Below are 14,401 nucleotides of genomic sequence, written 5' to 3'. Positions count from 1 at the left end.
TAAAATCAGGGGTTCGATTCTCCTCACTGGAGTCAGTAGATAGCTAGATGTGTATTTTCTATAAGAAAAAACACACGTCTACGGATTTACAACTCTAAAATCAGAGGTTAGATTCCCCTCGGTGGACTCAGCAGATAGCCAGATGTGGCTTTGCTAAAAGAAAACACAACATATTTTTGGTCCAGATTAAATATGGTCGTAAAACTATAAACAGATTTGTAAAATAATGAAATAAATCTAAAGATTTGTGTTTATTAAGAAGGGTGATATTGTACTTTTATTTTAAACACTTTTTACGTTAAAGTAATTAATTATATACAAACTGTACACAAGTGAATGCATATTACTGGTACAGTGATGGTAATATGTCGTTTTCGTGTTTCGTTTCGTTTCGTTGGTCTTATTGTATGAGATGAATTCAATAAATTACAAGTTATTTATTTTTAATAACCAACATTCACATATTATGGGCTGTTTGTGCTGTGCAAATTGTGGGTATTAATACTCGACTTTTAACGTTACAAGTCATGAGTTATAGCGCTGGTTTGTGTAACTGTAACCAAGCCAGGCGTGCTTTTTAAACACAAATTTTTAAATTAAAAGTAATGTTATTTCTAAATGACCTTCAGAAACTGCTTTATTTTAAAGATTATTTACAGCTAAAAATCAGTTTGGATACCTGCTAAAGACAAAGCACAGATAGTCCACCGTGTAGCTTTGCGCTCAACAAAATAGAACATACTTGTTTTTTTAGTCTTACATATTATTTACGGTTTCGCTTTGTTTAGTGCGTCGATTTTCTTTTAGATAAAGCAGAACAAATACAAGGTTAAATCAATGTATTATTAGATGTTACTTTAAAAACATACAGTGTTTTATCACACTTGTACGACGTCACAAAACAAGATATTTGTATAGTTTTCTAGTAAAGGTTGCTGGTACTTAAATGTATGCTTTCTGAGCTAAATCTTTTCATCTTCGCGGGCGACGACTTGATATGATATATGTATTTGTGTGTATTAGAAAGAGTCTATTCTATTTCGTATATTTATTTTTAATATGGTAATTTATTTTGACTTTTCCCGTTCCAGCTGAATTTCTTCAAAACACAATCAAATATTTTAAAGGTTCTTATTTCTAGCATTAGATGGCGCTACTAAATATAGATACTGCTTTTGACCCCTCGTGGCTAACGCTGTTGATCCTTTTACTGAACTAAATTGCACAAATCGTGGTCACCGTTTTTACATTTAACATTTGTTTTAGAGTAAAGATACATTGGACTAACTGATGTGTCAATCGCGAGGAATCGAAACTCAGATTTCAGCATTCTTAAGTCCGTAAACTTATAACTGACCCACGGGGAAACTACACTAGACGTCACCATATAGCTGTGCCCTAAATTGTTGAGTGTCGTCATAAAGTGACGGTTGGTTAATTTGTAGTAATCATTTCACTCTTTCAATTTCAGTTATTTAACTTTTTATTTTTGGTAATGTATTTAGACCCGGCGTGGCCAGTTGGTTAAGACGCTACTCGTAATCTGAGGGACGCGGGTTCGAATTCCTATCACACCAAACATATTAGCTCTTTCAGCCTTGGGAGCGCTATAACGTGACGGTCAATCCCACCATTCGTTGGTAAAAGAGTAGCCCAGGAGCTGACGGCGGGTGCTGATGACTAGCTCTCTTCCCTCTTGTTTTACACTGCTAAATTAATGACGGCTAGCGCAGATAGCTCTCTTGTAGCTTTGCACGAAATTAAGAAACAAACCAAACCAAACTTTCAGATCTGCATGCGTATAACATATTCTAATGCATGTGATGTATATATGTTTTCAAAGAATTTTAATACCGACAGAGTTAAGTAAATTAAAACAACTCAAAAAGAAGGACTGTTTTCAGAACAGCAAATCTAAACCTCTGATTAATTAAACTATATTAGTTTGTTGTAACCAGAAATAATGCAAAAGAAAAATAAAATAAAAATTAAAACGCTACACTAATGGAAAGAATCCCAGAGTACATGCTATAATGTGGGATATGAAATGTTCCTTAGGTTTTGGATGTGACTGCTGAAGTAGGACCCACCGCAATGTGGGTCCTGCTTCTGCAGTCTCCTCTAACACCTAGGGTACATTTTATATCCCACATTATAGCATGTACTCTGGGATTCTTTCCATTAGTGTAGCGTTTTAATTTTATTTTTTGTTTCGACTTGTTTTTGGTTATAACAAACTGATGTACGTGTATATAGTGTAACGTATTTGTGATATAGTCTAATGTACCTGTAGAATGGCTAATAAGTAATATTTAACCTTTTGTTACAAACAAAATTGGTGTAATTTGAAAATATACTAATGATAAAAACTCGCCAAATTAAAATAATTTTATTGGTAAACACAAAAACAGAGTTTCCAACAGCCGTCCTTCATTGGGTTTCCAAGTCACTAATGTTTTTTGTCATCAACCTTTTAATATAAGAAATGAATTTCTAGTTAATACGACACTAGGTGGACTCAGCCGACAGCCCGATGTGGCTTTGCTCTAAGAAAAACGCACATTTTATACGACACGAAAATAGCTGGCGACGTAATTTAAAAACTATTTAATTTTGTTCCTGTACTAAAGAATTTTTTTTCTGGTTATTCTGATAATTTCAATTAATGACCTTTAATTTTTTATTGGAGTGAAATTCAGAATTAAATATTAAATATTTCCATTGCTTATATTTGAAACTTATTATATTTTTGTCTCGTTTTAGCCATCGCATTTTATGTCTTTTTCCGAAGTTTTTTCTCTTACTATTGATTTCATCGTATCAACAACAGAGGTCACTAATGTCACTGTGACTTACGCTCGACAAATAGAAACTAAGATTTTTATTGTTGTTCCTCTTTAAGACAACTACAAGACAAATTTATTTTTCTTGGTACTTGTCTCTCGATGGAGCAGCGACGAGTCAACCGACTTGAAACGATAAAATTCAGGGTTTGATTCCCTGTAATGGACACAACAGATATTCTAATGCTGATTTTTTTTCTAAAACAAGCAGTTATACAGTCATTGATATTTTAAAACAAACAGTTATACAGCCATTGATATTTTTAGGGTTCAAGCACTGTGTTACAGAATTCTTCACTATCAAAGTGCAGAGCACAATGTTGCAGCAAGGGTAGGGAGTTATAAATACTATAATTCATTAAAAAGACTTGAAAAATACAACAAAAACATTTCTGTTGTATTAGAGTGACACATGTCAAGAAAGGCAGATTTCAATGATAGCTAAACTGAGCAGAGAACGCAAAGAGGTGGAGATGGATGCTGTTGTCTGTCAATTCAGAAGATGTAAGATCTGTATTGTTTATATTACCCTGATTCGTGAGATGTCGTACAGCAGTCTACAGTAATATAAGATGTAAGATCTGTGTTGTTTATAATACACTGATTCGTGAGATGTCGTACAACAGTTTACGGTAATATAAGATGTAATATCTGTATTGTTTATATTACCCTGATTCGTGAGATGTCGTACAGCAGTCTACAGTAATATAAGATGTAAGATCTGTGTTGTTTATAATACACTGATTCGTGAGATGTCGTACAACAGTTTACGGTAATATAAGATGTAATATCTGTGCTGTTTATATTACCCTGATTCGTGAGATGTCGTACAGCAGTTTACGGTAATATAAGATGTAATATCTGTATTGTTTATATTACCCTGATTCGTGAGATGTCGTACAGCAGTTTACGGTAATATAAGATGTTAGATCTGTATTGTTTATATTACCCTGATTCGTGAGATGTCGTACAGCAGTCTACGGTAATATAAGATGTTAGATCTGTATTGTTTATATTACCCTGATTCGTGAGATGTCATACAGCAGTCTACGGTAATATAAGATGTAAAATCTGTATTGTTTATATTACCCTGATTCGTGAGATGTCATACAGCAGTCTACGGTAATATAAGATGTTAGATCTGTGTTGTTTATAATACACTGATTCGTGAGATGTCGTACAGCAGTTTACAGTAATATAAGATGTAAGATCTGTATTGTTTATATTACCCTGATCGTAAGATGTCGTACAGCAGTCTACGGTAATATAAGATGTAAAATCTGTATTGTTTATATTACCCTGATTCGTGAGATGTCATACAGCAGTCTACGGTAATATAAGATGTTAGATCTGTGTTGCTTACAATACACTGATTCGTGAGATGTCGTACAGCAGTTTACAGTAATATAAGATGTAAGATCTGTATTGTTTATATTACCCTGATTCGTGAGATGTCGTACAACAGTCTACGGTAATATAAGATGTAAGATCTGTATTGTTTATATTACCCTGATTCGTGAGATGTCATACAGCAGTTTACGGTAATATAAGATGTTAGATCTGTGCTGTTTATATTACACTGATCGTGAGATGCCGTACAGCAGTCTACAATAATATAAGATGTTAGATCTGTATTGTTTATATTACCCTGATTCGTGAGATGTCGTACAGCAGTCTACGGTAATATAAGATGTAAAATCTGCATTGTTTATATTACCCTGATTCGTGAGATGTCATACAGCAGTCTACGGTAATATAAGATGTAAAATCTGTATTGTTTATATTACCCTGATTCGTGAGATGTCATACAGCAGTCTACGGTAATATAAGATGTTAGATCTGTGTTGTTTATAATACACTGATTCGTGAGATGTCGTACAGCAGTTTACAGTAATATAAGATGTAAGATCTGTATTGTTTATATTACCCTGATCGTGAGATGTCGTACAGCAGTCTACGGTAATATAAGATGTAAAATCTGTATTGTTTATATTACCCTGATTCGTGAGATGTCATACAGCAGTTTACGGTAATATAAGATGTTAGATCTGTGCTGTTTATATTACACTGATCGTGAGATGTCGTACAGCAGTCTACAATAATATAAGATGTTAGATCTGTATTGTTTATATTACCCTGATTCGTGAGATGTCGTACAGCAGTCTACGGTAATTTAAGATGTAAAATCTGTATTGTTTATATTACCCTGATTCGTGAGATGTCATACAGCAGTCTACGGTAATATAAGATGTAAAATCTGTATCGTTTATATTACCCTGATTCGTGAGATGTCATACAGCAGTCTACGGTAATATAAGATGTTAGATCTGTGTTGTTTATAACACACTGATTCGTGAGATGTCGTACAGCAGTTTACAGTAATATAAGATGTAAGATCTGTATTGTTTATATTACCCTGATCGTGAGATGTCGTACAACAGTCTACGGTAATATAAGATGTAAAATCTGTATTGTTTATATTACCCTGATTCGTGAGATGTCGTACAACAGTTTACGGTAATATAAGATGTAAGATCTGTATTGTTTATATTACCCTGATTCGTAAGATGTCGTACAGCAGTCTACAGTAATATAAGATGTAAGATCTGTATTGTTTATATTACCCTGATTCGTGAGATGTCGTACAACAGTCTACGGTAATATAAGATGTAAGATCTGTATTGTTTATATTACCCTGATTCGTGAGATGTCGCACAGCAGTTTACGGTAATATAAGATGTTAGATCTGTGCTGTTTATATTACACTGATTCGTGAGATGTCGTACAACAGTTTACGGTAATATAAAATGTAAGATCTGTATTGTTTATATTACCCTGATTCGTGAGATGTCGTACAACAGTCTACGGTAATATAAGATGTAAGATCTGTATTGTTTATATTACCCTGATTCGTGAGATGTCGTACAACAGTCTACGGTAATATAAGATGTAAGATCTGTATTGTTTATATTACCCTGATTCGTGAGATGTCGTACAGCAGTCTACGGTAATATAAGGTGTTAGATCTGTGCTGTTTATATTACCCTGATCGTGAGATGTCGTACAGCAGTCTACGGTAATATAAGATGTAAAATCTGTATTGTTTATATTACCCTGATTCGTGAGATGTCATACAGCAGTCTACGGTAATATAAGATGTTAGATCTGTGTTGTTTACAATACACTGATTCGTGAGATGTCGTACAGCAGTTTACAGTAATATAAGATGTAAGATCTGTATTGTTTATATTACCCTGATTCGTGAGATGTCGTACAACAGTCTACGGTAATATAAGATGTAAGATCTGTATTGTTTATATTACCCTGATTCGTGAGATGTCATACAGCAGTTTACGGTAATATAAGATGTTAGATCTGTGCTGTTTATATTACACTGATCGTGAGATGTCGTACAGCAGTCTACAATAATATAAGATGTTAGATCTGTATTGTTTATATTACCCTGATTCGTGAGATGTCGTACAGCAGTCTACGGTAATATAAGATGTAAAATCTGCATTGTTTATATTACCCTGATTCGTGAGATGTCATACAGCAGTCTACGGTAATATAAGATGTAAAATCTGTATTGTTTATATTACCCTGATTCGTGAGATGTCATACAGCAGTCTACGGTAATATAAGATGTTAGATCTGTGTTGTTTATAATACACTGATTCGTGAGATGTCGTACAGCAGTTTACAGTAATATAAGATGTAAGATCTGTATTGTTTATATTACCCTGATCGTGAGATGTCGTACAGCAGTTTACAGTAATATAAGATGTAAGATCTGTATTGTTTATATTACCCTGATTCGTGAGATGTCGTACAACAGTCTACGGTAATATAAGATGTAAGATCTGTATTGTTTATATTACCCTGATTCGTGAGATGTCGCACAGCAGTTTACGGTAATATAAGATGTTAGATCTGTGCTGTTTATATTACACTGATCGTGAGATGTCGTACAGCAGTCTACAATAATATAAGATGTTAGATCTGTGTTGTTTATATTACCCTGATTCGTGAGATGTCGTACAACAGTTTACGGTAATATAAGATGTAAGATCTGTATTGTTTATATTACCCTGATTCCTGAGATGTCGTACAGCAGTTTACGGTAATATAAGATGTAAGATCTGTGTTGTTTATAATACACTGATTCGTGAGATGTCGTACAGCAGTTTACAGTAATATAAGATGTAAGATCTGTATTGTTTATATTACCCTGATTCGTGAGATGTCGTACAACAGTCTACGGTAATATAAGATGTAAGATCCGTATTGTTTATATTACCCTGATTCGTGAGATGTCGCACAGCAGTTTACGGTAATATAAGATGTTAGATCTGTGCTGTTTATATTACACTGATCGTGAGATGTCGTACAGCAGTCTACAATAATATAAGATGTTAGATCTGTGTTGTTTATATTACCCTGATTCGTGAGATGTCGTACAACAGTTTACGGTAATATAAGATGTAAGATCTGTATTGTTTATATTACCCTGATTCGTGAGATGTCGTACAGCAGTTTACGGTAATATAAGATGTAAGATCTGTGTTGTTTATAATACACTGATTCGTGAGATGTCGTACAGCAGTTTACAGTAATATAAGATGTAAGATCTGTATTGTTTATATTACCCTGATTCGTGAGATGTCGTACAACAGTCTACGGTAATATAAGATGTAAGATCTGTATTGTTTATATTACCCTGATTCGTGAGATGTCGCACAGCAGTTTACGGTAATATAAGATGTTAGATCTGTGCTGTTTATATTACACTGATTCGTGAGATGTCGAACAACAGTTTACGGTAATATAAAATGTAAGATCTGTATTGTTTATATTACCCTGATTCGTGAGATGTCGTACAACAGTCTACGGTAATATAAGATGTAAGATCTGTATTGTTTATATTACCCTGATTCGTGAGATGTCGTACAGCAGTCTACGGTAATATAAGGTGTTAGATCTGTATTGTTTATATTACCCTGATTCGTGAGATGTCGTACAGCAGTCTACAGTAATATAAGATGTAAGATCTGTATTGTTTATATTACCCTGATTCGTGAGATGTCGTACAGCAGTTTACAGTAATATAAGATGTAAGATCTGTATTGTTTATATTACCCTGATTCGTGAGATGTCGTACAACAGTCTACGGTAATATAAGGTGTTAGATCTGTATTGTTTATATTACCCTGATTCGTGAGATGTCGTACAGCAGTCTACGGTAATATAAGATGTTAGATCTGTATTGTTTATATTACCCTGATTCGTGAGATGTCATACAGCAGTCTACGGTAATATAAGATGTAAAATCTGTATTGTTTATATTACCCTGATTCGTGAGATGTCATATAGCAGTCTACGGTAATATAAGATGTTAGATCTGTGTTGTTTATAATACACTGATTCGTGAGATGTCGTACAGCAGTTTACAGTAATATAAGATGTAAGATCTGTATTGTTTATATTACCCTGATCGTGAGATGTCGTACAGCAGTCTACGGTAATATAAGATGTAAAATCTGTATTGTTTATATTACCCTGATTCGTGAGATGTCATACAGCAGTCTACGGTAATATAAGATGTTAGATCTGTGTTGTTTACAATACACTGATTCGTGAGATGTCGAACAACAGTTTACGGTAATATAAAATGTAAGATCTGTATTGTTTATATTACCCTGATTCGTGAGATGTCGTACAGCAGTCTACGGTAATATAAGATGTAAAATCTGCATTGTTTATATTACCCTGATTCGTGAGATGTTATACAGCAGTCTACGGTAATATAAGATGTAAAATCTGTATTGTTTATATTACCCTGATTCGTGAGATGTCATACAGCAGTCTACGGTAATATAAGATGTTAGATCTGTGTTGTTTATAATACACTGATTCGTGAGATGTCGTACAGCAGTTTACAGTAATATAAGATGTAAGATCTGTATTGTTTATATTACCCTGATCGTGAGATGTCGTACAGCAGTCTACGGTAATATAAGATGTAAAATCTGTATTGTTTATATTACCCTGATTCGTGAGATGTCATACAGCAGTTTACGGTAATATAAGATGTTAGATCTGTGCTGTTTATATTACACTGATCGTGAGATGTCGTACAGCAGTCTACTATAATATAAGATGTTAGATCTGTATTGTTTATATTACCCTGATTCGTGAGATGTCGTACAGCAGTCTACGGTAATTTAAGATGTAAAATCTGTATTGTTTATATTACCCTGATTCGTGAGATGTCATACAGCAGTCTACGGTAATATAAGATGTAAAATCTGTGTCGTTTATATTACCCTGATTCGTGAGATGTCATACAGCAGTCTACGGTAATATAAGATGTTAGATCTGTGTTGTTTATAATACACTGATTCGTGAGATGTCGTACAGCAGTTTACAGTAATATAAGATGTAAGATCTGCATTGTTTATATTACCCTGATCGTGAGATGTCGTACAGCAGTCTACGGTAATATAAGATGTAAAATCTGTATTGTTTATATTACCCTGATTCGTGAGATGTCATACAGCAGTCTACGGTAATATAAGATGTTAGATCTGTGTTGTTTATAATACACTGATTCGTGAGATGTCGTACAGAAGTTTACAGTAATATAAGATGTAAGATCTGTATTGTTTATATTACCCTGATTCGTGAGATGTCGTACAACAGTCTTCGGTAATATAAGATGTAAGATCTGTATTGTTTATATTACCCTGATTCGTGAGATGTCATACAGCAGTTTACGGTAATATAAGATGTTAGATCTGTGCTGTTTATATTACACTGATCGTGAGATGTCGTACAGCAGTCTACAATAATATAAGATGTTAGATCTGTGTTGTTTATATTACCCTGATTCGTGAGATGTCGTACAACAGTTTACGGTAATATAAGATGTAAGATCTGTATTGTTTATATTACCCTGATTCGTGAGATGTCGTACAGCAGTTTACGGTAATATAAGATGTAAGATCTGTGTTGTTTATAATACACTGATTCGTGAGATGTCGTACAGCAGTTTACAGTAATATAAGATGTAAGATCTGTATTGTTTATATTACCCTGATTCGTGAGATGTCGTACAACAGTCTACGGTAATATAAGATGTAAGATCTGTATTGTTTATATTACCCTGATTCGTGAGATGTCGCACAGCAGTTTACGGTAATATAAGATGTTAGATCTGTGCTGTTTATATTACACTGATCGTGAGATGTCGTACAGCAGTCTACAATAATATAAGATGTTAGATCTGTATTGTTTATATTACCCTGATTCGTGAGATGTCGTACAACAGTTTACGGTAATATAAGATGTAAGATCTGTATTGTTTATATTACCCTGATTCGTGAGATGTCGTACAGCAGTTTACAGTAATATAAGATGTAAGATCTGTATTGTTTATATTACCCTGTTTCGTGAGATGTCGTACAACAGTCTACGGTAATATAAGGTGTTAGATCTGTGCTGTTTATATTACACTGATTCGTGATATGTCGTACAACAGTCTACGGTAATATAAGGTGTTAGATCTGTGCTGTTTATATTACCCTGATTCGTGAGATGTCATACAGCAGTTTACGGTAATATAAGATGTTAGATCTGTGCTGTTTATATTACACTGATCGTGAGATGTCGTACAGCAGTCTACAATAATATAAGATGTTAGATCTGTGTTGTTTATATTACCCTGATTCGTGAGATGTCGTACAGCAGTTTACGGTAATATAAGATGTAAGATCTGTGTTGTTTATAATACACTGATTCGTGAGATGTCGTACAGCAGTTTACAGTAATATAAGATGTAAGATCTGTATTGTTTATATTACCCTGATTCGTGAGATGTCGTACAACAGTCTACGATAATATAAGATGTAAGATCTGTATTGTTTATATTACCCTGATTCGTGAGATGTCGCACAGCAGTTTACGGTAATATAAGATGTTAGATCTGTGCTGTTTATATTACACTGATCGTGAGATGTCGTACAGCAGTCTACAATAATATAAGATGTTAGATCTGTGTTGTTTATATTACCCTGATTCGTGAGATGTCGTACAACAGTTTACGGTAATATAAGATGTAAGATCTGTATTGTTTATATTACCCTGATTCGTGAGATGTCGTACAGCAGTTTACAGTAATATAAGATGTAAGATCTGTATTGTTTATATTTTCCTGATTCGTGAGATGTCGTACAACAGTCTACGGTAATATAAGATGTAAGATCTGTATTGTTTATATTACCCTGATTCGTGAGATGTCGCACAGCAGTCTACGGTAATATAAGATGTAAGATCTGTATTGTTTATATTACCCTGATTCGTGAGATGTCGTACAACAGTCTACGGTAATATAAGATGTAAGATCTGTATTGTTTATATTACCCTGATTCGTGAGATGTCGTACAGCAGTCTACAGTAATATAAGATGTAAGATCTGTATTGTTTATATTACCCTGATTCGTGAGATGTCGTACAGCAGTTTACAGTAATATAAGATGTAAGATCTGTATTGTTTATATTACCCTGATTCGTGAGATGTCGTACAACAGTCTACGGTGATACAAGGTGTTAGATCTGTGCTGTTTATATTACACTGATTCGTGATATGTCGTACAACAGTTTACGGTAATATAAGATGTAAGATCTGTATTGTTTATATTATCCTGATTCGTGAGATGTCGCACAGCAGTTTACGGTAATATAAGATGTTAGATCTGTGCTGTTTATATTACACTGATTCGTGAGATGTCGTACAACAGTTTACGGTAATATAAGATGTAAGATCTGTATTGTTTATATTACCCTGATTCGTGAGATGTCGTACAACAGTCTACGGTAATATAAGATGTAAGATCTGTATTGTTTATATTACCCTGATTCGTGAGATTTCGTACAGCAGTCTACAGTAATATAAGATGTAAGATCTGTATTGTTTATATTACCCTGATTCGTGAGATGTCGTACAGCAGTTTACAGTAATATAAGATGTAAGATCTGTATTGTTTATATTACCCTGATTCGTGAGATGTCGTACAACAGTCTACGGTAATATAAGGTGTTAGATCTGTGCTGTTTATATTACACTGATTCGTGATATGTCGTACAACAGTTTACGGTAATATAAGATGTAATATCTGTATTGTTTATATTATCCTGATTCGTGAGATGTCGTACAGCAGTCTACAGTAATATAAGATGTAAGATCTGTATTGTTTATATTATCCTGATTCGTGAGACGTCGTACAGCAGTCTACAGTAATATAAGATGTAAGATCTGTATTGTTTATATTACCCTGATTCGTGAGATGTCGTACAGCAGTTTACGGTAATATAAGATGTTAGATCTGTGCTGTTTATATTACACTGATCGTGAGATGTCGTACAGCAGTCTACAATAATATAAGATGTTAGATCTGTGTTGTTTATATTACCCTGATTCGTGAGATGTCGTACAACAGTTTACGGTAATATAAGATGTAAGATCTGTATTGTTTATATTACCCTGATTCGTGAGATGTCGTACAGCAGTTTACGGTAATATAAGATGTAAGATCTGTGTTGTTTATAATACACTGATTCGTGAGATGTCGTACAGCAGTTTACAGTAATATAAGATGTAAGATCTGTATTGTTTATATTACCCTGATTCGTGAGATGTCGCACAGCAGTTTACGGTAATATAAGATGTTAGATCTGTGCTGTTTATATTACACTGATCGTGAGATGTCGTACAGCAGTCTACAATAATATAAGATGTTAGATCTGTATTGTTTATATTACCCTGATTCGTGAGATGTCGTACAACAGTTTACGGTAATATAAGATGTAAGATCTGTATTGTTTATATTACCCTGATTCGTGAGATGTCGTACAGCAGTTTACAGTAATATAAGATGTAAGATCTGTATTGTTTATATTACCCTGTTTCGTGAGATGTCGTACAACAGTCTACGGTAATATAAGGTGTTAGATCTGTGCTGTTTATATTACACTGATTCGTGATATGTCGTACAACAGTTTACGGTAATATAAGATGTAAGATCTGTATTGTTTATATTATCCTGATTCGTGAGATGTCGTGCAGCAGTTTACGGTAATATAAGATGTAAGATCTGTGTTGTTTATAATACACTGATTCGTGAGATGTCGTACAGCAGTTTACAGTAATATAAGATGTAAGATCTGTATTGTTTATATTACCCTGATTCGTGAGATGTCGTACAACAGTCTACGATAATATAAGATGTAAGATCTGTATTGTTTATATTACCCTGATTCGTGAGATGTCGCACAGCAGTTTACGGTAATATAAGATGTTAGATCTGTGCTGTTTATATTACACTGATCGTGAGATGTCGTACAGCAGTCTACAATAATATAAGATGTTAGATCTGTGTTGTTTATATTACCCTGATTCGTGAGATGTCGTACAACAGTTTACGGTAATATAAGATGTAAAATCTGTATTGTTTATATTACCCTGATTCGTGAGATGTCGTACAGCAGTTTACAGTAATATAAGATGTAAGATCTGTATTGTTTATATTACCCTGATTCGTGAGATGTCGTACAACAGTCTACGGTAATATAAGATGTAAGATCTGTATTGTTTATATTACCCTGATTCGTGAGATGTCGCACAGCAGTCTACGGTAATATAAGATGTAAGATCTGTATTGTTTATATTACCCTGATTCGTGAGATGTCGTACAACAGTCTACGGTAATATAAGATGTAAGATCTGTATTGTTTATATTACCCTGATTCGTGAGATGTCGTACAGCAGTCTACAGTAATATAAGATGTAAGATCTGTATTGTTTATATTACCCTGATTCGTGAGATGTCGTACAGCAGTTTACAGTAATATAAGATGTAAGATCTGTATTGTTTATATTACCCTGATTCGTGAGATGTCGTACAACAGTCTACGGTGATACAAGGTGTTAGATCTGTGCTGTTTATATTACACTGATTCGTGATATGTCGTACAACAGTTTACGGTAATATAAGATGTAAGATCTGTATTGTTTATATTATCCTGATTCGTGAGATGTCGCACAGCAGTTTACGGTAATATAAGATGTTAGATCTGTGCTGTTTATATTACACTGATTCGTGAGATGTCGTACAACAGTTTACGGTAATATAAGATGTAAGATCTGTATTGTTTATATTATCCTGATTCGTGAGATGTCGTACAGCAGTCTACAGTAATATAAGATGTAAGATCTGTATTGTTTATATTACCCTGATTCGTGAGATGTCGTACAGCAGTTTACGGTAATATAAGATGTTAGATCTGTGCTGTTTATATTACACTGATTCGTGTGATGTCGTACAGCAGTCTACGGTAATATAAGATGTAAGATCTGTATTGTTTATATTACCCTGATTCGTGAGATGTCGTACAGCAGTTTTGATTTTACTTTTGTGTAAAAGCCTGGGGTTTCTGATAGTTCAGACCATGAGTGCTTGTTCACGGATTCATGTCCATCTGATGGAAGCAGTTTGTTAGTT

This window comes from Tachypleus tridentatus, chromosome 11 (genome assembly GCF_004210375.1).
Source record: "Tachypleus tridentatus isolate NWPU-2018 chromosome 11, ASM421037v1, whole genome shotgun sequence".
Taxonomy (NCBI): domain Eukaryota; kingdom Metazoa; phylum Arthropoda; class Merostomata; order Xiphosura; family Limulidae; genus Tachypleus; species Tachypleus tridentatus.
The sequence above is the reverse complement of the archived record's forward strand: the minus strand, read 5'-3'. Positions refer to the sequence as shown.